Source organism: Ambystoma mexicanum, chromosome 11 (assembly GCF_040938575.1).
Source record: "Ambystoma mexicanum isolate Mex_15411 chromosome 11, UKY_AmexF1_1, whole genome shotgun sequence".
Taxonomy (NCBI): Eukaryota; Metazoa; Chordata; class Amphibia; order Caudata; family Ambystomatidae; genus Ambystoma; species Ambystoma mexicanum.
Window position 1 is genome coordinate 92,101,359 of NC_090934.1, and position 22,300 is coordinate 92,123,658.

General features: G+C 52.6%; 1 protein-coding gene across 1 annotated transcript in view; it reads left to right on the plus strand.

Moving 5' to 3' along the window:
• The window catches only part of LOC138503100 (protein argonaute-3), a 2,065,845-nt gene that overhangs the window by 242,611 nt on the left and 1,800,934 nt on the right, over window positions 1-22,300 (plus strand). The window lies entirely within an intron of this gene.

Below are 22,300 nucleotides of genomic sequence, written 5' to 3' on the forward strand. Positions count from 1 at the left end.
ACATCCTGGTTCTCCGGGCAGTGTTCTGGGCCCTCAGGTCCTTTCTCCCGTCCCTCAAGGGCAAGGTAGTGAGGATCTTCACCGACAACACCACCATGATGTTTTACACCCGGAAGCAGGGTGGAACCAGGTCCCCAGACCTATCCAAGGAAGCCCAGGATCTGTGGCATTGGCCAGTTGCTCAAGGGATGTTTCTGTTGTTGCTTACATCGCCGACTCACTCAGCAGAGAGCTGCGCTCGTGCCACGAGTGGGAACTACGCCAGGACCAAGTGGACCGACTCCTTCAGCGGTTGGGCAAACCCCAGATCGACCTGTTCGCGATGGCGACGAACTCCAAGTGCCAGAGGTTCGTCAACAGGTTTCCCCAACCGAGGAGCATGGGCGATGCTTTCTCGTCCCCCTGGGACGGCCTGTTCCTATATGCGTTCCCCCTGTTGCCGTTGCTGCTCTGACTCATCAACCAGCTCAAGAAGTCCCGGTGCAGAATGATCCTCGTCGCACCGGCGTGGCCGAGACAGATCTGGTTCCTGGATCTTCTGGACTTGTCAGCGTCCCCATCAGTCAAGCTATGGACGGATGCAGATCTTCTCTCCAGAGAAGGAGGCGCCATTCTTCATCACGACCCAGAGTCGCTGAACTTGCAGGCCTGGCTCCTGCAGCACTCGAGTTTGGAGGGTACGATATCCTGGCCGACTGCAGAGAGGTTCTTGCAAAGGCCAGGGCGTCCTCAACTCTCAAGTGCTACAGACATAAGTGGAAGAGGTTCTCTATCTGGTGCCGGGCACAGAAGATTAACCCTCTGCGTATTACGGCCCCTCATGTATTGCCGTACCTACTGTCGCTAGCCAAAGCTGGACTATCTCACGCTTCCATCAAGATACACCTGCCAGCGATTTCCCGATACACCAGGACTACAGGGCGGTCATCCCTGTGGTCTCATCGCCTGGTTAAGGAATTTATGAAAGGACTGTTTTGATCATTCCTGCCGGTGAAGGCACCGGCCCTGGCGTGGGAGCTCAACGTGGTGCTGACCAGACTCATGGGTCTGCCATTCGAGCCGTTGCAATCGGCCCCGTTGAAGTTTCTGTCGTGGAAAAGGGCGTTACTGGTGGCCATCACCTCCACACGACGCGTGGGAGAGATGCAGGCGCTATCCTGCAAGCCTGCATACCTGACATTTCACGGCACGAGGGTAGTGCTGAGGACGCACCCCTCCTTCATGCCCAAGGTGCCGTCAGACTTCCATCTCAACGAGCCCTTGGTGTTACCAGTCTTTTTCCCGTCGTCTTCGTTGCCGGCCGAGAGGACTTTGCACTCGCTGGATGTAGCTAGAGCACTGAAGTTCTACGTGGACCGAACAAAGAGTTTTCGGAGGACATCACAGCTGTTTGTGAACTTTGGACCTGTGAACCAAGGGAAGGCTCTCTCGAATGCTTCCATTTCCAGGTGGCTCTCAGGCTGCATCATGCACTGTCATCGGTTGGCAAACCGACCGTTGCCCGGCCGTCCGAGAGCCCCTTCGACTAGAGCTATCGCTGCTACCACGGCGTTCTTGTCTGGTGTGCCCCTGCTGGACATCTGCAGGGCTGCTACGTGGAGGTCGACACACACCTTGACGAGAATCTACTGCGTCGATCGGGATTCCAGGGAGGAGTCCAGGGTCGGCCAAGCAGTGCTGCGCAACCTGTTCGCTTAAGGTGAGCCTGGTGAGGAGTTAAGAAATGCTTAATGTGAGTTTTGATGTAATGCTTAATGTTGAGCCTTTGCCACCTCCCGTGGTTGTGCATGTGTGTACTGCTATGTATTCTTATATTCATGAGCATGTGAACCCTCCCTCGTACCCCTCTGCGGCTCCTTACTTGGTCATACTGCCACTTTACGTGCTACCAAATCTGAGGATCGCTGCGAGAGGCGGGGCTTAGGGAGAGGGCAGTCATTGGCTGGGGGCAGTATGACCCAGAGAGCAGTGATTGGTTACAACTGAGGACAGATCAGAAACAAAACTGATACTGATTTTTTTCTTTACCGAGGATTCCGGCCTGAAGACGGGTAATATTCATGAGCATGTGAATCCATGTCAGACCCATGCAGGAGAACAACAGTTACAGGTAACTTGTTCCTTCAAAACACAGAGACTGTTGTCTCTAAGCCGACCCTCCTCTGGCTTTAGGGGCTTCCTCGACCGAAAATCCCGCAGAGTGGATACCCCTTCGGGGAATAACCGCCATAGGCAACAACGGACTCGGTTTTTCTCCTGCTCCTCAGCCTCCGCCTCAGGTGGCAACACCACCAAAAAACCTGCTAAATGAGGGTTCTCCATGCTCGCACGAGACCCCGGTGGGAGGACGCATTGCGTCTCATTGGGAGGCGTGGTAGACCATCACCGAAGACAGATGGGTCTCGTCAGTCGCTCGGGTGGGCTTCCGCTTACCCCTACCCCACCCTTCAACCCTCCTTTTCAGCTGTCGGGCTCACCCTCCCTCAAAGCCGAGGTTCAGAAACGTATGGACCTCAGAGCTGTGGAACCCGTTCCCCTCGGAACGAGGGGATGGCTTCTACTCCCGGCTGTTTACGGTGCCCAAACCCAACCAGGCTGGCCTGCGCACCATCCTAGACCTTTCCCAGTTCAATCTTTTCCTACCCCAAGAGAAATTCAAGATGATCACGCCCAGCCTGATACGGTCCTCCTGGCAGATGGTCGATTGGCTCAGCGTGGTGGATCTTCAGGATGCGTACATGCATATTCTGATTTGGAATCCACACAGGAGGTATCTCCGTTTCTCTTTGGGAGAGGAGCACTTCCAGTTTCGAGTGCTTCCTTTTGGCCTCAGCTCGGCGCCGCGTGTCTTCATGAAGATGATGTCGGTGATAGCGGCCTATCTTCGTCTGCAGGGTATCCATGTGCATCTGTATTTGGACGACTGGCTCTTATGCAGCCCTTGTCCGTTGAAAGCAGGGGGCAATCTCGAGTCTCTCCTTCAGCTCCTGTTGCTTCTTGGGCTGTCAGTGAACTGGCGGAAATCTTCCATGACGGTCTCGCAGGACTTGATTTTCCTGGGTTTTCGCTGGAACATGATCCACTGCAGAGTGTACCTGACCGGGGACAGGATGGCGGATCTGTTAGCCACGTGTCAGATGTTTGCGCAGTCGGAGAGCATTTTTCGGCCTGGTGGTTCCAGAGGCTTCAGGGCCTCATGGCCTTGTGCGTGTTGGCTCTTCCTCAAGATGAGGCGGACTCAGATGGCTCTTTGGAGTTCTTGGCATCAGGCTGTGGACCCGGATTCCAAGCTGATAATGATTCTGGCTTCCATGAGAGTGGACCTGGAATGGTGGTCATCTCTCGGCAACCTGTCGGTGGGTGCGGGGTTTCAGAACCCAGCCCCTACGGTGACGATCACGACTGACTCCTCCCTCCTGGGGTGGGGTGCAACGTTAGATCTTCTTCAGGTCTCGGATCTCAGGTCGCCTCAGGACAAGCTCCTCCACATAAATCATATAGAGCTTCTGGTGATCTTCCTAGCGCTCAGGGCGTTCAGACCCATCATAGTCAACAAGGTGGTCCGCATACGTACGGACAATGTGGTGCCGATGTATTACATGAACAAGCAAGGGGGACCCAAGTCTGCCCCCCCCCCCACCCACTTCATGGACCTGTCCAACCAGATTTGGGAGTGGGCCGGGCTTCATGGTGTTTTGCTGCTTGCAGTACACATCCCGGGCCAGCTGAATGTCACAGTGGATGCCCTCAGCCGGCAGAGTGTGATCAGCTACGAGTGGGAGTTGAAGGCGGAGGTCCTCTCATGGATTTTGTTGCGTTGGGGCACACCGGAGGTGGACCTCTTTGCTACAGCGGTAAATAAGAAGCTTCCTCAGTATGCCTCCAGAGGGGCACTGGAGTCTCATCTCTGGGGGATGCTCTCGAGATTCCATGGCACAAAATGAGAGTTTACGCCTTCTCTCCTCTGCCTCTAGTCCATCAAGCAATTTGGAAGCTGAAGAACTCTGTGAACTGTTCGGTTCTACTCATAGCCCTGTGGTGGCCAGCCATGTTTTGGTTCTCAGAACTTCAATACCTGTCAGTGTATCGCCTGATCAGGTTACAAGTGACCCCTGATCTTCTTCACCAGGTGGAATAGCAGATGTGGCACCCCTCCCCACAATCGCTCAGCTTGGTGGCATGGTGCCTGAGTTCAAGTCTTTAGAACATCTTAACTTGTCTGTGGATGACATGCATATTATCCAGGCGGCCAGGAAACCCTCGACTAGATCCCAATACAGAAGTAAATGGCTCAGGTTCTGTCATTGGTGTTTGGAAAAGCAGCTGGACCCAAAGGAGACTACGATTGACACAGTGCTGTACTTCATATCCTTCCAAGCAGAGTCGGGTGTTCACATTCTGTCATGCAGAACTTACCTTTCAGCGGTCTCTGCTTATCTTTCTACGGACCAATGTTCTTACTCTCTGTGTAATCCAGTTGTTAAAAGGCATTTGGCAGGCTTGATACGCCTCTACCCTCCAGTTCGTAGTCCGCACCCGCCGTGGGATATAAATGTAGTCCTGACAGTGTTGTGCCATAAACCTTTTTGAACCCATGGCCACGGTGGACCTCAAGTACCTATCCTGGAAAGTGTCCTTTTTGGTCGCCGTTACGTCAGCAAGGTGGGTGAGTGAGCTCCAGGCCTTGTCGGTGGAGCATCCCTTCTTGGTCTTTCACAAGGATAAGGTAGTCCTACGGACGAATCCTGCGTTCCTGCCGAAGGTGGTAACTGAATTTCATCTGAATCAGTCGATCTCCCTGCCGGTCTTTTTTCCGAACCCTATCTCAGAGGCAGATAGTGTTCTGTATTGTCTCGATTTCAGAAGGTCTCTTAAGTTCTATCTGGACAGAACTTCCGAACTTAGGAGTTCTTCTCAACTATTTGTGACCTTTGGTAACCCTCAGGGCAAGCAGGCGTCTAAGGCGACTATTTCTTGGTGTATCGCCGCCTGCATTACGGAGTCTTTCACCGTCCAAGGGCTGAAACCTCCTAAGGGTATACATGCACATCTGGTGCGGGCCAAGGCGCCGCGGTTGCTTTTCCGAAATATGTCCACTGGGAGTCCATCGCTAGGGCAGCTACTTGGGCCTCCCCATCTGCTTTTTGTAAGCAATATTGTCTTGACATGAGCTCAAGAGCTGATGCTCAGTTTGGTCAGGCTGTGCTGAAGAACCTTTTTTAGTAAGGGGTATTTCCATCCACCCGTAGTTCCTGTTAGGATTGCTTGGGAATCTCCCATTAGTACGGAGGAAAGGGGACGGGACGTAGGAGTATAACCAGGTTACTCACCGTAGTGACCACCTTACTCCTAGTCCATAGTCCCCTTTCTGCCATACGCCCGCCTGATGTCCCCTCTAATAAGGTTCCTCTGTTATTGTTAATAGGTCTCTGACCTGGCGATTGAAAAGGACTGATGGGCGATGCGGTGCCAAGGTGGGCGGGGTTACGGCCGCGTGCTGGGCCCCGCGCAAGAAAGAGAGGAAGGACACATTTTTGAAAAAAAAACAACGTGGATGCTTTTTACAAAGTGCTCCGGTCCCGTCTCACAGAACGGAGAGATGCCCCATAAGTATGGAGGAAAGGCGACTATGGACTAGGAGTAAGGTGGTCACTACGGTGAGTAACCTGGTTATTCACAAAGATGGGGGATGAGTAGATTGGGAAAAGCCTTATAAAGTTCGGCAGTAAGGGTGCCAGTACCTGGCGCCTTACCATTGGGCAGTGAGAGGATCACTTTGCAGAATTCCTCTTCAGAGAGTGGATTGTTCAACATTGCCCAAATGGCCAGGTCTAACCACCCCAGGGTGATCCTGCCCAAGTAGCGTGTTATCGTGTAATGTCCTGCGGGTGTCTGAGTGTGTTAGGGAGAATTCTCTCTTTAGGCTGAATTTCCTAACCTAGTGAGTCCCCTAGCAGCTTTGCAGGATTTCTGGAGTTTGTTTTTTTCCTCCTGCCAAGAGTGAGACTCTTTTTCTCCCACTCTTGGACATGATTCATGGTGTGCCTTTGAATGTTAATGTGTTTTATCGGCTATGGGGTCCTTTACTCCATAGGGTCTCATGTGTTTTTACTATGTGTGTTACACAGCACCCTCCGTGCAGTAACGCAGGGGTGTCATAGTGACACCCCACCATAGACTCCATATCCTGGCACCGACTACTGTCTCCCAGGGCATGTAAAGTCACCATTGGCTTTACTAGTCCCAAATTATTAGCAGAAACCAGTACAAACCATCACATTTTGGACGTACTGGTCGGGGCAATTCGATTGCCCCGGGGTCTCTTATTCGAGGGGCACGTCTCCGTCCCCCCTGATCGAGTTTTGGCTGGTGGCAGTGGAAACTACTTTTTATATTCGACTGCGAATATTTTCCAATGGGATTTTCCCATTGTTCGAGGCTACCAACTTTAATTATTTAATTCTCATAGCCTCGAACATACCGCCGGTTTATTTATTTAATATTAATTCGCCGGTTGTTTTTTTTGTTGCCAGGACACGATTCTAAAATGGCGTCTGTGTTCTCTTCTGTGACTCCAACCCAAGTCGAGCCCTTTGTTCCACTTTTTGGCGGGCTTCTCCACAGAAGCCTCCAAAAGTGGTGCCACTCTGTCTGGGTACCACAGGGGATGTGGGAGGGGGTTTAGGCACCCTGGACTGAGTTACCTTGGTAACTCAAGTCGCACTCTTGTGTGACCACACAGTGAATCTGTGTGGTACAGACTGCTACCAAGTGGGTTTACTGCCAAACACCTGTAGTCCTAAATCTTTTGCAGTGGTCCCAGAGGGAACTGCACAGGTTTCTGCCTAACAGAGTGGAGTACAATTGGTCATAAAATTCACAAACGTGTGATATGTTCATTATCCCTGGCAGGGTCTAAGTTTGCACCCTCAAACTCCACTATGGGGTCTGTCATTCTGACTTAATGACCCAACCTAGTGTCCAACTTGGATGGTGCCCACTCCTCCCCCCCCCCCACAATGCCGTCGATATAGGGTCTCCCAGGTAGCGATCCTCCATGGACATCGGGAGGGTCCTTTCCTCCTTCATCCCCCTCCAAGCTGGATCCATTTCAAGAAGACAGGCCCTATTCCCATTTTTATCATAGTGGCGTACAGCCATTTCCACCGTACAGAATTGAAGGCTTTGGTAGCATCTAAGGATGCCACAGCGTATTTCAGGGGCCTGTTTTTGGTGCTGTATATGACGTGGTGCAGCCTGCGCTGCTTTTCAGTGATGGAGTGCCCGGGCACATAGCCTGTTTGGTCCAGGTGTATCAGTAGGGGGATCACTCTACGCAATCTCTGCACTAGCAGGGCTGTTAGGATCTTATTGTCTACATTTAACATGGAGAGGGTCCTGTATGAGCTGCACTCCGCACCGTCTTGCCCAGGTTTCAGGAGTGGAATGATGACGGCTTCCCTCATGGTTTCACGGAGGGTGCCAGTCTCGTAAGCCTCATTGAACACTTGGGCCAGTAAAGGGGCTAGAGTCTCCTCGTATGTCGTGTAGAATTCCCCCGGGAGACCATCCATGCCCAGAGATTTTCCAGACAGCAGGGATCTAATGGTTGCCTTCACCTCATCAGGTGTGATGGGATCGTCAAGGGCGTCCGCCATCTGCGTGTCTAATCTGGGTAGCTTAATAATATCCAAGACATCGTCTATTTCGATGTCCATAGGGAATGTGGCGTTGGAGTATAGGTCTTGGTAGAAATCGGAAAAGACTGAGTTTATTTCTGTCTGCGTATGCGCAGTGGTGCTGTCTGGTTTGCGAATGTGGCAGATAGGTGTCCGGGGGGTTTCCCTCTTATAGAGCCAGGCTAATAGTTTTCTGGGTTTGTCCCCCAGGGCGTGGGTTCTCTCTGTGTGTTTGGCGTAACTTAATTTCCCCAGGGCCTCCCAGTGAGTTAGGCAGGTTTGCCTAAGTTCGATCTCCCTCTGCAGGTGTTCTGGAGGGGAAGGCTGACTCAACCCCAGATCTCCCAGCTCTTTTTCGGTGCGCTCTAGTGTGGCTATGATGGATCTTTGAGCGCCTCCCACCGTTGCAATCATGTCCCCCCTCATGACCACCTTATATGCTTCCCACACCGTGCCTATACGCCTCATGCTATTCAGGTTCGATTGCCAGTACTTCTCCGTGCTTTCCTGTATGTGCTCCCGGAAAGCTGAGTCGAGTAGGGCCTCACTCCTGAGCCTCCAAGTGGGTACCGGAGGCCTGGACGGGAGCGCCTCCCAGGTGATCGCTAAAGGAGAGTGGTCAGATAGCACCCTGGGCAGGTAGTGTGCGTCCCCAAACGTGGCCTGTTGCACTTGGCTCACGAATATGTAATCTAATCTGGTGTGGACTGTGTGTGGTGGGGAGTAGGAGTATTCCCGTTGTTCCGGGTGTTGGTCCCTCCACAGATCTTGGAGTAGGAGCTGATGTGTTAGTGTGGTTAGAATTTTGGCAGGAGGGGATGGATGGGTGTGTCTGTCATCTGATCTGTCCTTACGGGGATCAAGAGTGCAGTTGTGATCTCCCCCCCCCCTATATCATGGTGCTATCTCTGTAAGGGCTGAGCCGTGAGTATAGTGAGCGGAAGAAGACTGTGGCATCATGGTTGGGTGCGTAGTTGCTGATTAGACATACCTCTTTTCCCCTCTATGGTGCCATGTGCCAGCGCCATCCTCCCCTCGTCGTCCGTTTTGGTGCCTGCCAACTTCATGGGAATGGTCGGGCTGATCCAGATCAGGAACCATCTGGCATAGGAGGAGTAAGAGGATCCTATTAGGGTTCCGCGCCAGCTCTTGGCAATTGCGTCAAGCTTTTTTGCGCTCATGTGGGTCTCTTGGAGCATGGCAATCCCAACCTTGCATCTTTTTAAATATGCTTGTATGCGGCGTTGCTTGACAAAGATGTTCATGCCTCTGACATTCCATGTCATAATTTTGATTTTCTCAGCCATGGGTGCCAGGTGGTTGTGCATCTGAGTGAGGCATCTCTCGAGGCTGTTATTTCGCTGAACTGTTCATGAAAGCTCCTAGTAGTCTAAGTGTTTCCCCCTTTAGGTCCCCAACTTTAGTGCCAACTCCCGCTTTCCCTCCCCCCCATAACTTTAAACTCCCCAAACCAAAAATGGGTTCAGCCAGGTTTCCCTCGTTATGACTGTCCCGTTTCCGCTCCGTTTGACCGCACATGTTCTCCTGGTGCCCTACGGGTGGGTATATATACCCTGATAACTTCAGGGGCTAGAGGGGTGTTCGTCTTCGGTGTCGCTCTTTGAGGAATCATTCCAGCTGCGCCTAGCTTCGGCCATTTTGTTCACGTATTCTGTGGGCCCTGCTTGCGGCCCTGTGCTATGACTCACCGCTACCTCCGCCTTTTCACATCGGCATCTGGGATCTGTTCCCCGTCCATCCATTCCCAGGCCTCCGCTGGTGTGTCAAACAAGAGCCCTGTTGTTGTGTATCACCTTTAGTCTCGCCGGGTATAAAAGCATGTATCGCAGTCCAGCCTTTTTCAATCTGGCTTTTGTGTATATGAATTGTGCTCTCTTCATCTGGACCTGGAAGGTGTAGTCCGGGTAGATGGCTATTTTCGCAGAGTCTCTCTGTTTCGAGTGGATGGGTCCTCCGATGTATTCCATATCTATGACATTAATCACCATAGCTGTGCTGCTTTGAAAAATCTTTCGGCGTCTGCGTCCTGCGTCGATAGGCTGTCCTCAAGGGCCTCCGTCGAGCTGACGTCACCTGATGTTATAAGTAGGACGCACGACGCCTGTAGCCTCAGTTCTGTTTTTTCCACAAACGTGTCCACTTCAGAGATCTCGGCGTGCCTCGATTCTACTGAATCCCGTTCTTTCGGTTCTTCGAATCTGTTTCTTCATTGCTAATCGTACGATATCTTCGGCTTCTTCCACCCCGCGGTACGGGTTTAAGAAGTGTCGGGTGTGCGGGATCCAAGATGTCACTGACGGATACGCACAATGTTTGCCTCTGGTGCCTCGGGGAGGACCATGATACGGACGACTGTGTCGACTGCCAATCGCTCACATCGAAGGCCTTGCGGGAGCTTAAGAAGCTGTCGGTCGGTCGGTAAGGTGGACAAGCCCCAGAAGTCGCGTTCCACTGGTCTTTCGATGGACGATTCGAGGGGCGACTCTGCATCGTCGTTGTGAGTCTGGGGGTTCTCGGTCTGGGAGTCGGTCCCGCCATTTCTCTGCCTCTTCGAGGCACTCCAGGAAGCGCCGTCACAGGTCGCCTTCCCCGTCCTCTACCGAGGACTCTGCCCGTCGGCGGGTTGCTTGTCCCAACAAGCATTCCACTCCTGTGGAATGGGATTCCTTCCGAAAGGATATGTTGGTGGTTTTTCAATCGTGGCCGTGCTAGAGACACCGCTCGTACGCCTTCGGGCCCGAGCAGTCGTCGCGACCACCGGGCGCCTTCGAGGTCCCGGTCAGACAACGATGGTCACTCTAGACATGCACGTTCCAGGTCCCGGTCCTTGACGCCCTCAAGACCGTGAGAACCTGTGAAGTCTTCGAGGAAGACATCGACGCCGGCGGCGCCGAGGTCGTCGACTGACTCTTTCGAGGCCCCGCCTCCGAGGAAGTCGTCGACGCCATCGGCGCCCAGGCTGTCGAGAGACCCGCTCGGGGCTCTGCCCTCGAGTCCTGTGTCGACGCCGTTGAAGCTGTCGGCGCCGCCCTCGACGCCGATTCCGTCGACGCCCTCGACTCCTTTCGAGGCGACCTTGTCGGAGGTACCCCGTGGCACGGTGGCACCCCCCCAGAAAGGCGCTGGCCAAGGCTAAACATGTCTATGTGCTTTTTTCTGTACCCTCCTTCCAGCCTATGGATTATATTTCTGAGGTGGATGAGGGGTCTGAGGAAGGTGAGGTTCCTGCAGAGGTTCCTGATGACATTGTTTGTGGTCATAGTAAACTTGAGGACCTGCGTCAGTCGCTGCATGACACCAGTGGTCTAGACACCTCTCCGGAGGTGGAGTTTGGTCGGCCGCAGCCTAGCACACATGCTGAATCCTCATATCGGCGTCTCATGTCGAGGGTCGCGGATTACCTGGGGTGGCCTGCCCCCCTGGGGACTTTCAGCAGGATGGCCTGACTGATATCTTGGACCAAGGTCCTCCAACTGACACGGTGCTGCCATTCCCTATGGCCTTGCAGAGAAGGGCTGCTGCGGCTTGGTCTTCTCCGGAGAGTCTCCCGGCAGTGAGCAAGTCCTTGCCGAAGAAATATCGCCCAGCCAGTGGCGACCCCTGCTACTTGACCATGCACCCTACTCTGGAGAGTTTGGTGGTGCAGGCGGCTACGGCCCCAGCAAAGCAGGCGTCGTACCCTACCATCCCTCCTGATAGGGACGACAAATGTTTTGACGGCTGGGCGAAGAAGGTATTTTCTTCTGGGGGTATGGCGCTTCAGGCTTCCAACTCTGTTTGTGCCTTGTCTCGTTTCACGCACACTTTGTGGAACTGTATTTCCCTAGCTGCTGATCATATTCCCGAAGGGGAGGAACGGGATGGTTTCCTTGCTATCGTGCAGGATGGCAAGGATGCAATGTGTGAATCTGTTCAGTGGGGTCTGGACATGGTTGATTGCGTCAGCCGGTCCATGGCGGCGAGCACTGTAACACGCAGGTTTGCGTGGTTGCAGAAGTCGGGTTTTGCTCCTGATGTGCAAGCCTGGTTCCTCAACATGCCCTTTTATGGTGACCATCTTTTTGGCAGCAAGGCTGACGAGAGTCTTGAGAGGTTGCAGACCTCCAAAGCTGCAGCGAAGTCATTGGGCACTGCAGTTTGCCAACCTCCGCCTTTTCGTCCTAGGGGACAGCAATGGAGGGGAGGTTCCTTTCGTTATTACTCGTCCTTTAGTAAATCGAGAGGAGCTGCAAGTCAAAGGGGCAACCGTAGGAGTGCCAGAGGTGGAAGACAAGGTATTCGACGTGCCAAGGCCGCGCAAGTAGTTGCCTCTTTGCCCTCAGGCACTGCCACAGCCGCTTCAGCTCAGTCATGAGGCCCATGCTTCTCCGGTTGGGGGAAGGCTGGCGCAGCATCTTGTAGAGTGGCGTGCCATTACTTCAGATGTGTGGGTTCTGGAGATCATAGCCCACTGCTACTGTCTTCCTTTCCGGCAGAGGCCTCACGACAATCCTCCAGGGAATCTTTTTGAAGAGTCTGGATCCGCTCCTTGCGCAGGAAATTCAATCCCTGCTGGAGAAAGGCGCCATAGAACTGGTGCCTGTTGCGGAGAGGAACAATGGATGGTATTCCCCTTATTTGTTGATTTTGAAGAAAGATGGAGGATTGAGACCCATCGTGGACTTGCGCGGTTTGAACAAGCTCCTCAGGAAGGACAAGTTCAAGATGGTTACTCTTACTCAAGTCCTCCAGGCTCTTCAACTTCAGGACTGGTTGGTGTCTCTCGACCTCAAGGACGCTTATTTTCATGTGCTGATCCATCCCAAGCACAAGAAGTACCTGAGGTTTGCGGTTGGCGACTTGCACTTTCAGTTTCGGGTCCTGCCGTTCGGATTGACCACCGCCCTGAGGGTTTTCACCAAGCTCATCGTGGTGGTGGCCGCGTATCTCAGGAAAGGGAGGGGGATTTGCGTCTACCCCTACCTGGACGATTGGTTGATCAGGGCGCGCTCTCCCGAGCAAGTCCTGGATCATCTGTCCGTCACCTGCCACTCCCTTCAAAAGCTGGGCTTCTACCTCAACTTAAAGAAGTCTCACTTGACGCCAACTCAGCGGCTCCAGTACATCGGAGCAGTGCTCGACACGTCCCTGGGGCAGTGTTTTCCTCCCCAGGTGAGGTCTCACCACATTCAGCAGATGGTGCACCAGTTTCAACATGCCTAGAGTCTCCCAGCGTTCGAGTGGTTGAGGTTGCTCGGCCTCATGGCATCCTGCATTCTTCTGGTGCCAGAGGCCAGGTTGCGGATGAGATCTTTGCAATGGGCTCGCAAGCTCCATTGGTCGCTGTCCTCCGGCAGGATGTCAGACCCCGTGTAGGTGCCGCCCTCGGCCGCCCAGGACCTTCTGTGGTGGGCCGACGAAGGCAATCTGATGAGGGGGCTCCGTTTTGGCTGCCTTGGCCGGAGGTGACGATCGTGACGGACGCGTTCCTCACGGGATGGGGAGCTCATGCCAACGAGCTGACAGTCAGCGGTCGTTGGTCTCCGTCCGAGTCCAGACTCCTTATCAATCTGTTGTAACTGAGGGCCGTCAGGTTTGCCCTCTAGGCCTTTGTGCCGACTGTGCGAGGACAGAATGTCCTGATTCTGACGGACAACAGTGTCCATGCACTACCTCAACAAAAAGGGGGGGGCAGGGTCACTTCTTCTGTGCAGGGAGGCGATGCAGCTCTGGTTCTGGGCCATCCAGCAGGAAATTTTGATCTCTGCAGTTCAACTGGTCGGAGACGAAAACGAGACAGAGTGCGATCTTTCACGAGTGGGAGTTGGCTCAGGAGATTCTCCTGGAGATCTTCGCCCTTTGGGGGACCCCACAAGTGGATCTCTTCGCCTCCAGTGTCAACCGGAAGTGCGAAAGGTTCTGCTCGCGGGAATTTCGTCCAAGAGGAGCCTTGGGAGACGCGTTCGTGGTGGAGTGGTCCTTCCCACTGCTGTACGCGTTTCCTCCAGTCACCGTCATCCCGCAAGTGCTGCAGAGGTTTCGGAGGTTCGGTTCCCGGATGATCCTAATTGCTCCGGCATGGGCCCGGAGGACGTGGTACCCGGACCTTCTCGACTTGTCCATCTGCCCTCCACCTCGTCTTCCCTACCGGGACGATCTGCTCTCACGGGAGGGGGGACAGGTTCTCCATCCAGAGGTCAGATCCCTCAACCTTTAGGCTTGGCTTCTGAAAGGTTGAGGTTTAAGGATTGGGACCTCCCTGAAGACGTGATGGAGGTGTTGCTTTCGGCCAGACGGCCGGCTACAAAGTTCCTGTACCGTTGCCGTTGAAGAAAGTTCTGCGACTGGTGCAGGGTTAAGAATGTGGATCCTTTTTCATGTGACATTCCTGTGGTTCTGTCTTTTTTGCTTTCTTGCAGGTGGGTACCATTTAAAGGTTACCTGGCGGCGCTTTCCATATTTAAGCGCTTGTTTGAGGCGTGTTCTTATTTTAAAATCCCTTTTAATTTCTCAGTTTCTGAAAGGGCTCACTAATGTGTTCCCTCCGTCACCTTTTCAGGTGCCACGGTGAGATTTGAACCTTGTTCTCAAGTTTCTAATGGGTGCTCCATTTGAGCCTTGCATTCTTGTCCTTTGAGACTGTTAACCCTGAAAACTGTGTTTTTAGTTGCGGTCACTTCCACTCACAGAGTGAGTTAGTTACAGGCACTGTCTGTTAAGCCACCCTTCACTGTGTTTCATAAGGACAGGGTTGTCCTTAGAGTCCGTCCTTCTTTTCTTCCGGAAGTTGTCAGATTTTCATTTGAACCAGAAGGTCATTCTTCCGGCATTTTATCCTCCTCTGCATCCTGGTAAGGACGAGGAGAGGCTCCATAGGTTAGATCCTAGGAGAGCTTTAAGTTTCTACATTTCACGCATGTCCCAGGTCAGACTGGACGATCGGCTCTTTATTGGTTACGCTGGAAGGCGTTTGGGACAAGCTGTGACTAAGCAGACTGTCTCGATGGATTATCTTGGCAATTTCTGAATGTTATCACCTGGCGGGTAAGGACCCTCCAGTAGGCTTACGGGCCCATTCGACTAGGGGTGTGGCTGCCTCTACTGCCCTGCAGTTAGGTGTTCCTATTTGTAACATCTGTGTAGCAGCCACTTGGGCTTCGGTCCATACTTTTGTACACCACTACTCCCTAGATTCTATCCATGGGCAGGATCTGGCCATTGGCAAGGCGGTCCTTTACTCCGCAATTTGCTTGGCCATTCTAAATTTGTATATTCTAAATTCTTTTTCCACCTCCTTACGTTGGTACTGCTTTGGGAGTCTGTCATAGATATGGAATACGTCGTCGGACCATCCCATTGAAAGAAAATTACCAGGTAAGAGAGTAACTTGTTCATCTGGCCCCCCCGATCTGGAGAAGGCCAGGATGGTCTCACGGTCCCTGTAATTAAGCACCTTTGCTATCATCGGTCTAAGCGGGGTACCAGGGGGAGGTTTTTTTGCGTGAGGGATCGATGGGCTCTTTCGATCATGAAGCCTTGCGAGAGTTTTCCCGCTCCTATCTCCTGCAGCAAAAGGCTCCCTATGTAGTTTGTGAGGTCTGATCCTTCGATTCCCTCCGGCAAGCTAAAAAGTCGGATATTATATCGGCGTGTCCGCCCTTTGGCTTCCTCAGCTCTGTCCTCCAGGTTCTTCACCCTCTTCTGCAGCACGTCCACATTTTTTAGAAGCTGTGTTTTAGCTTCAGTGTTTTCTTGCACCTACTGGCTAGGGAGCGAACATCTTGTCGTAGTAGCCCTAGATCTATGGCCACCGCATCGATTTTATTTTCCATTGTTGTTTGGAACATTTTGATGGCTTCCAGGATCCGAGTGTTACTTGGTTCAGTTGCCCCCCTCAGAGGGATCCGGCAGCGCTTCGGAGGATATCTTATTTGTGGTTTCAGGTCCTGTGGGCCCTCCAGCAGTGTAGGTGTCCATGGTGGTTTGGCGCTGTTTGGCCCTCGCTCCTTTCGTGGACATCCCAGCCAGGTTGCGGTGGCCTTGCTGGGCCTGCGCTAGGTTCCAGGGGCTGGGGGGGTTTGTTCGATGGGGCACCGCTTACTAGTGTCTGGGGCGGGCCGCTCGGCTGTCTGCACTAAACTTCTGTGCTGCCAAGATGTAGAGGGGGGTCGGGTGGGGCGCTCACGTCCACCGCTCGCCTCTTCTTCTCCGGCACTTGACCGCCCTCCTCCGGAGCAAGTTCTCTGGCGGCGACCCTGCGGGCCCCGCTCACCTCCACCACTTCGCGCTCTTATGATGTTGCCTCTTCCGCCAGGGGTCTTCTGCCAGTCCGGATCTATGGACGTGCCTTTTCTGCTCCCAGAACGGGGCAGTGCGCTCCCTCGTTCTGGACTCTTGGGCCTCCGGTCTGCTCGGCAGGCAGCGGACTGGGGCCGCAGCTCAGTTTCGGCATGCCCAATGATACGTGGGATAATGCCTGGGAGCTGCCATCTTGGGCGTGGCTTCGCGGTGCTGCTTCGCGAGGTGTATCGCTTCCTCCAGGGCACTCTTGGTCACAAACCTCTGTCTGGGGCTTCCTGATGTCTTCTGCGACGGGTATGGTGGCTTACAGGTATCTCGGGCTTCTGTAGTGCATGAAAAGCAGGTTGTAGTGGGCACATCGCGCAGAGCTCACCCAAGACGCGTCCTCTTCACATGGCGGTTAGCCACGCCCCCACTCCTTAAAGGTTAGTGCATCTATGTTTGCCCCAAGGCTGTCTGTGCTGGATTTGAGGGCCAGTAGGGTCTGCTTCAAGGTGACAACGTCTAACTGGGTTGAAACTTGCAGTGCGGGGGTGTTAATCGGCCTTTGTGAACTGGTCCATTTTGGCCTGTTTTTTTCGGATTGCCCATGATGAGTCCGATGGTTATGGTTCTAGTGGTGCTCAGGATACCCAGGGGGAACCCAGGGCACCGGGATGGCGCATGGGGCCAAGAGTCGGCATGTCCAGTCAGCAAGAGGATGAAGGGTGAGGGACCTTATCGCGGTCATACACAGTCCAAGGAGCCCAGGGGGTGTCCGTGGGTGATCTCGAAGGCCACAGCGCCATCCCAGCTGGTCCGGCTATGTCGTGGCACTGTGTAGCGCCGGCACATCCAGCCAGCCAGCGATGACTTGCGTTGCAGTTGCGCACTGCATTGTTATTCGTCGCAATGGGGTGGACCCTTCTTTGATATTGTGTGGCGAGGCTCTGTTAAAGTTCCCTTGAGAAAGGGGGGCCTCCCTATATTTGGCGTTATGTTGGCAAGTTTATCCTGGCTTACAGAAGCAGTGATGCCTGAAATTCACTCCCTATGAAGGGGGAGGATGGGCCCTGCACAGACAGCCATGTAATGGGGCGAGATCTGGTGTGGTTCCTATTGAAGAGGGATGGGCTGCCTTCTATGCAGTGTTGTGATTGCAAGTTCAACTTAAAAATGCAGCAGTGACATTGCCCCCGTCCCTACACCTTGTGACAGAGGGGGGTGGGGTAGGAGAAGCTCCCCTTATGCAGCATTGTCCAGCATCAGTTCTGTTGTGATTTCACTTGATGGGGAGTAGTAAGAGGGCAGGACCACCGTCCGCCTCGCGTCCAGCAAGGGTGCCGGGGCCCACTCAGCGATGTTGATGGTGGAGGAGGCACCAACACCGATGGCCGCAGGCCACACGCCCCCCATCCCTTATACTGACACTGTGGGGTGAACCCGCCACTACAGTTCCCCATAGGCGGTAGGGGGAGTACGCACACCTGCACAGTCACAGTAAGTCCAATTCAGGCCTCGGCTGGGGGCAGGCCTCCACTCCACCGCGGGACGCCAGGGCCAGCCGACGCACTGCGGGCCCACGCAGTGTTTCCGTACCTGCTTTTCACCATTCTTCCTGAAATCATACATCGAGGCCAGTGTTCATATTTCATAATTTCCGTCTATATACATCTCTTTCAAAGGGATTGTGTCCTCTAACGTATTCCTTATCTTTGATAATTCGTCTCCAGCTTGCTGGCCTTGGAAACATTTTCTCTGTAGAGGGCGCGGCGCGTCGACATCCGCCGAGTTGATGTCCCTCGACAGCCACCATATCGGCGCCGACGTCACCATGCCCATAAATAGCCACGCGTGGCGTCCGTTGCTCAGTTCCGTATTTCCGCGCTTCGTGGGGCCTCGGAATATCGTTGCTCAGTTCAGTCAGATAAACCTCTTATATTAACTTGATAAAACCAACTCGTTCTTAATGGCTTCTTCATCCGAACCGACGACTCCGCAGTCCGGCTTAAAAAAATGTCGAGACTGCGGAAAGAAAATGTCGATAACGGATCCTCACAGTATCTGTTTGTGGTGCTTAGGAGTCGAGCACCATTGTAAGGAGTGTGAGGACTGCATGTCCATGACGGCGAAAGCCTTGAAGGAGCGCAAGGGGAAGCTCGAGAGAGGTAAGTCAGTCAAAACCTCCTCGAAAGTTTCTTGGGCCGAGGCATTCGTCTCCTCGCCGTCGAAAGCATTCCCATTTTAGGTCTCGAAGTAGCTCCCACCACTCGTCGAGATCTAGACACTCAAAGAAGAGACGTCGAAGATCCCCTTCCTCGTCATCTTCTGTTTCCCCAGAAAGGGTCTCCTGCCCCACAAAACACAGCTCTCAGGCTGAGTGGGAGGAATTCAGAAAGAAAATGCTAAGCGTCTTCGAGAAAGCGGCCTCGGCCCCCTCGAAGACAGCTGAGGGTGATACCTTGGGTGAAAAACCCCAAAAAATCGAAACGCCGTGAGTCGTTGCACCCGGCGAAAAAGTCCACCCGAGAGCGCCACCGGCCATCGGGTAGGAAGGCACCATCTTCGCCGTCGTCGAAGATCCCTTCGACGCATGGATCAGCGCCATCGACGCCGTTGTCCAAGATCCCTTCGACGCGGTGCCATCGACGCCGTTGTTGAAGGGTTCTTCGCATCGGTCGATCGAATCGACGCCGACAAAAGAGAAAACCACGGCTACTTCACAGCCAACGGTTATACCCAGAGCCTTCAGCACGACGCTGAGAATGTCGTCGACATCCTCGAGTAGGATCTGATCCTCTCGAGTTCCTCGAGGCCTCTTCCAGTTTTCTTGATGCCTTTCTCAGCGCCTTTTGAAGCCTTTCACATCGGCGTCGACGACATCGACGTTTTCTCGCCCAATAATGACAAGTTTGGCTCCCTCTGCTTTAGAAATGGGTTTTACACCATTTCCGAGGTCAGAGTACCCCAGATTATCTTCAATCTGTGAAGAAGGGGAGGATTCTGACCGAGAAAGACCCTTTGGGCTGCAGAGGACCACACCACCTGTTTCAGAGGATTTTACCTCTGAGGAAAGAAGGTTGAAAGATCTACAGGAATCATTACATGAGGCAAGTGGGCTGGACACTTCCCCAGAAGTGGAATTTGTCAAACCAGACCCAGAGGAACATGCCGAAACCCCCTATAGAACCCTGATGGCAAGAATTATTGAATTCATGGGTTGGTCTGCGCCTTCACCTGTTTTTCAACAGGATGACCTTACAGACATACTAGACAAAGGTCCACAGAAAGATCCTGTGGTCCCTTTCCATACAGCTTTACAAAGGAAGGTTTCATCAAATTGGGAAACTCCTCAGGTTATCCCTGCAGTCAATAAAAGATTGTCAGCCTAGTATAGGGTAGCTGCAGCTGACCCTGAATATACCAAACTCCAGAGAACCTGGTGGTTCAAGCGGCAACTTCATCAAGTAGCAGATCCGCTTACCCTACTGTCCCACAGGATAGAGATGACAGGTACGATCCTATGGCAAAAAAAGTATTTTCTGCTTGTAGTATGGCGTTGAAGTCCATCAACGCCACTTGTACGCTCGCCAGGTTCAGTCACACACTGTGGGAGTGTGCTTCATCAGCGGCTGACTGCATACCGGAAGGGGAGGAAAGGGAAGCCTTCCTTAACATCATTAAACATGGCAAAGATGCCATGTGCGAATCTCTTCAAACTGGAATCGATTCCGCTGAGGTTATCAGCAGGGCCATAGCGGCAAGTACGACAATCCGCAGGCATGCGTGGTTACGAAAGTCTGGTTTTGCTCCAGATATACAGGCCAGACTTTTGAATATGCCCTTTGACGGCTCTTCTTTATTCGGTAAAAATACTGATGACAGTCTGGAAAAGTTGCAAACATCTAAAGCAGCAGCAAAATCTTTAGGAGCTGCTATCCGCCAAACTCCTTTTCGCCCCTCAGGAACCTCTGGGAGAGGAAAGTCCTTTCGCTATTATTCCGCATTCGGGAAAGGCAGAGGACAGCTGGCTCAAAGAGGCCAAAGGAGATCCACCCGGGGTGGATGGGTCAAAAGTACTAAGGCCGCAGCAGCAGCAGGTGCCTCTTTACCCTCGGCATCTGCATCAGCCGCTCCCAAACCACTCTGAGGCCTTTCCACACAATACAACAAGAAGGGTTGATTATTGATGCACATCTCGAAATTAGTGGCAATAAAAGGTACATTCAATAAATGTTAGAAGTTAATTTTAGGTGCGGGGGAGGAACTGGGGCCATGGCACAAGACCCCAACAAATAAGAGACAAATAGGATGAGGATTCAACATGGGAACCCTCCCGTCCCCTGCACACTTTCAGGTGTTTGGACTAAGTCCACTACTGAAATTTAATATTAATACAAAGAACATATAAACCAGGGAATCCAGTTTTATGTTTTTATAGTAAGATTTATGTCTTGGGTATCAAATACATATTATCAAAAGAAGAAACATTTACAAATTCAAGAAGCAAAAACAGTGCAAGAATAGGTCACAACAAATTTAAGGAGACAGTGGAATCCAATTCATGTGGTGACGCGTTTCGAGGATAAAAACTATAAAAACATAAAACTGGATTCCCTGGTTTATATGTTCTTTGTATTAATATTAAATTACAGTAGTAGACTTAGTCCAAACACCTGAAAGTGTGCAGGGGACGGGAGCGTCCCATGTTGAATCCTCATCCTATTTGTCTCTTTCCACACAATACACCTGGTGGGGGTTCAGGTTAACTCACCATCTGATGGAATGGCAGGCTATTACGTCAGATGCTTGGGCATTGGAGACAGTTGCCCAGGGTTACTGCCTACCCTTTCTACACATCCCTCAGTCATCCACCGGGGCACAGCGCTTTAAAAGTTCCAGATCTGCTTCTCCTGCAGGAAATTGTAGACCTGCTAGAGAAAGGTGCCATAGAACCGGTACCGGTAGAGGAGAGGAACAAGGGCTCGTACCCCCCCCCTACTTTCTCATACCGAAGGAGGACTGAGACCCATCTTGGACTTACGAGAATTGAACAAGTTCCTCAGGAAAGACAAGTTCAAGATGGTAACTCTCTCTCAGATCCTTCAGGCCCTCCAGATCCAGGACTGGCTGGTATCTCTGGACCTCCAGGATGCTTATTTCTATGTGCCAATCCATCTCAAACACAGGAGATACCTGAGGTTCGCAATCGGCGGCTCTCATTATCAATTTCGAGTTCTGCCATTTGGGCTGACATCCGCCCCGAGGGTCTTCACCAAGCTAATGTCGGTAGTGGCTAGAAGTCTTAGGAGGGAAGGGATCCGCGTCTACCCCTACCTGGACGATTGGCTGATCAGAGCTGTATCTTCGGAACAAGCTCAGATCCAGCTAGATTATGTCTGCCACTTCCTTCACAAACTGGGCTTCTCCCTCAATTTAAAGAAGTCACAGATGATACCATCACAGAGACTCCAGTTCATCAGAGCGGTCCTGGACACTTCCCTGGGAAAAGCCTCGCCACCAGAGGTGAGGGCTCAAGATATTCTGCAGATGGCCAACAAGTTTCAAAATGCCTAACAACTACCAGCCTTCGATTCTTTTTTTTTTAGATTTCTAGGCCTCATGGCATCCTGCATCTTCCTTGCGCCAGAGGCTCGCCTGAGAATGAGATCTTTCCAGTGGGCACTAAGAACCCAGTGGTCACAATACTCAGGAAGAATGACAGATCTCCTCTGGATTCCAGACAAGGTAGCCCACGACGTTCCCATGGTGGGCCTATCCAGAGAACATCTTGAAAGGAGAACTGTTTTGGCAACCATGGCCGGAGATAACTGTAGTCAGACGCCTCACTCATGGCGTGGGGAGCCTATGCCAACGACTTGACCATCAGTGGTCGTTGGTGTCCATCGGAGTCCAGACTACACATCAACCTATTAGAGCTGAGAGCGATCAGACTAGCGCTGAAAGCTTTCCTGCCATCAGTACAGGGGAGAAATGTCCTGATAATGACGGACAACACAGTGGCCATGCACTACCTCAACAAAAGAGGAGGCGTAGGGTCACTGCCACTGTGCAGAGAGGCAATGCAGCTCTGGTTTCGGGCAATTCAGGAAGGAATCTCTCTATCGGCAGTCCACCTAGCCGGAGAGAAGAATTTAACAGCGGACGCTCTGAGCAGGCAGAGCACAGTCTCCCACGAGTGGGAGCTAGCTCAGGAAGTCCTTCAAGAGATCTTTGCCCTTTGGGGAACCCCTCAGGTGGATCTGTTCGCCACCAGCCCCAACAAGAAGTGCGATCTGTTCTGTTCAAGGGAATTTCCCCCGAGAGGAGCTCTAGGTGAC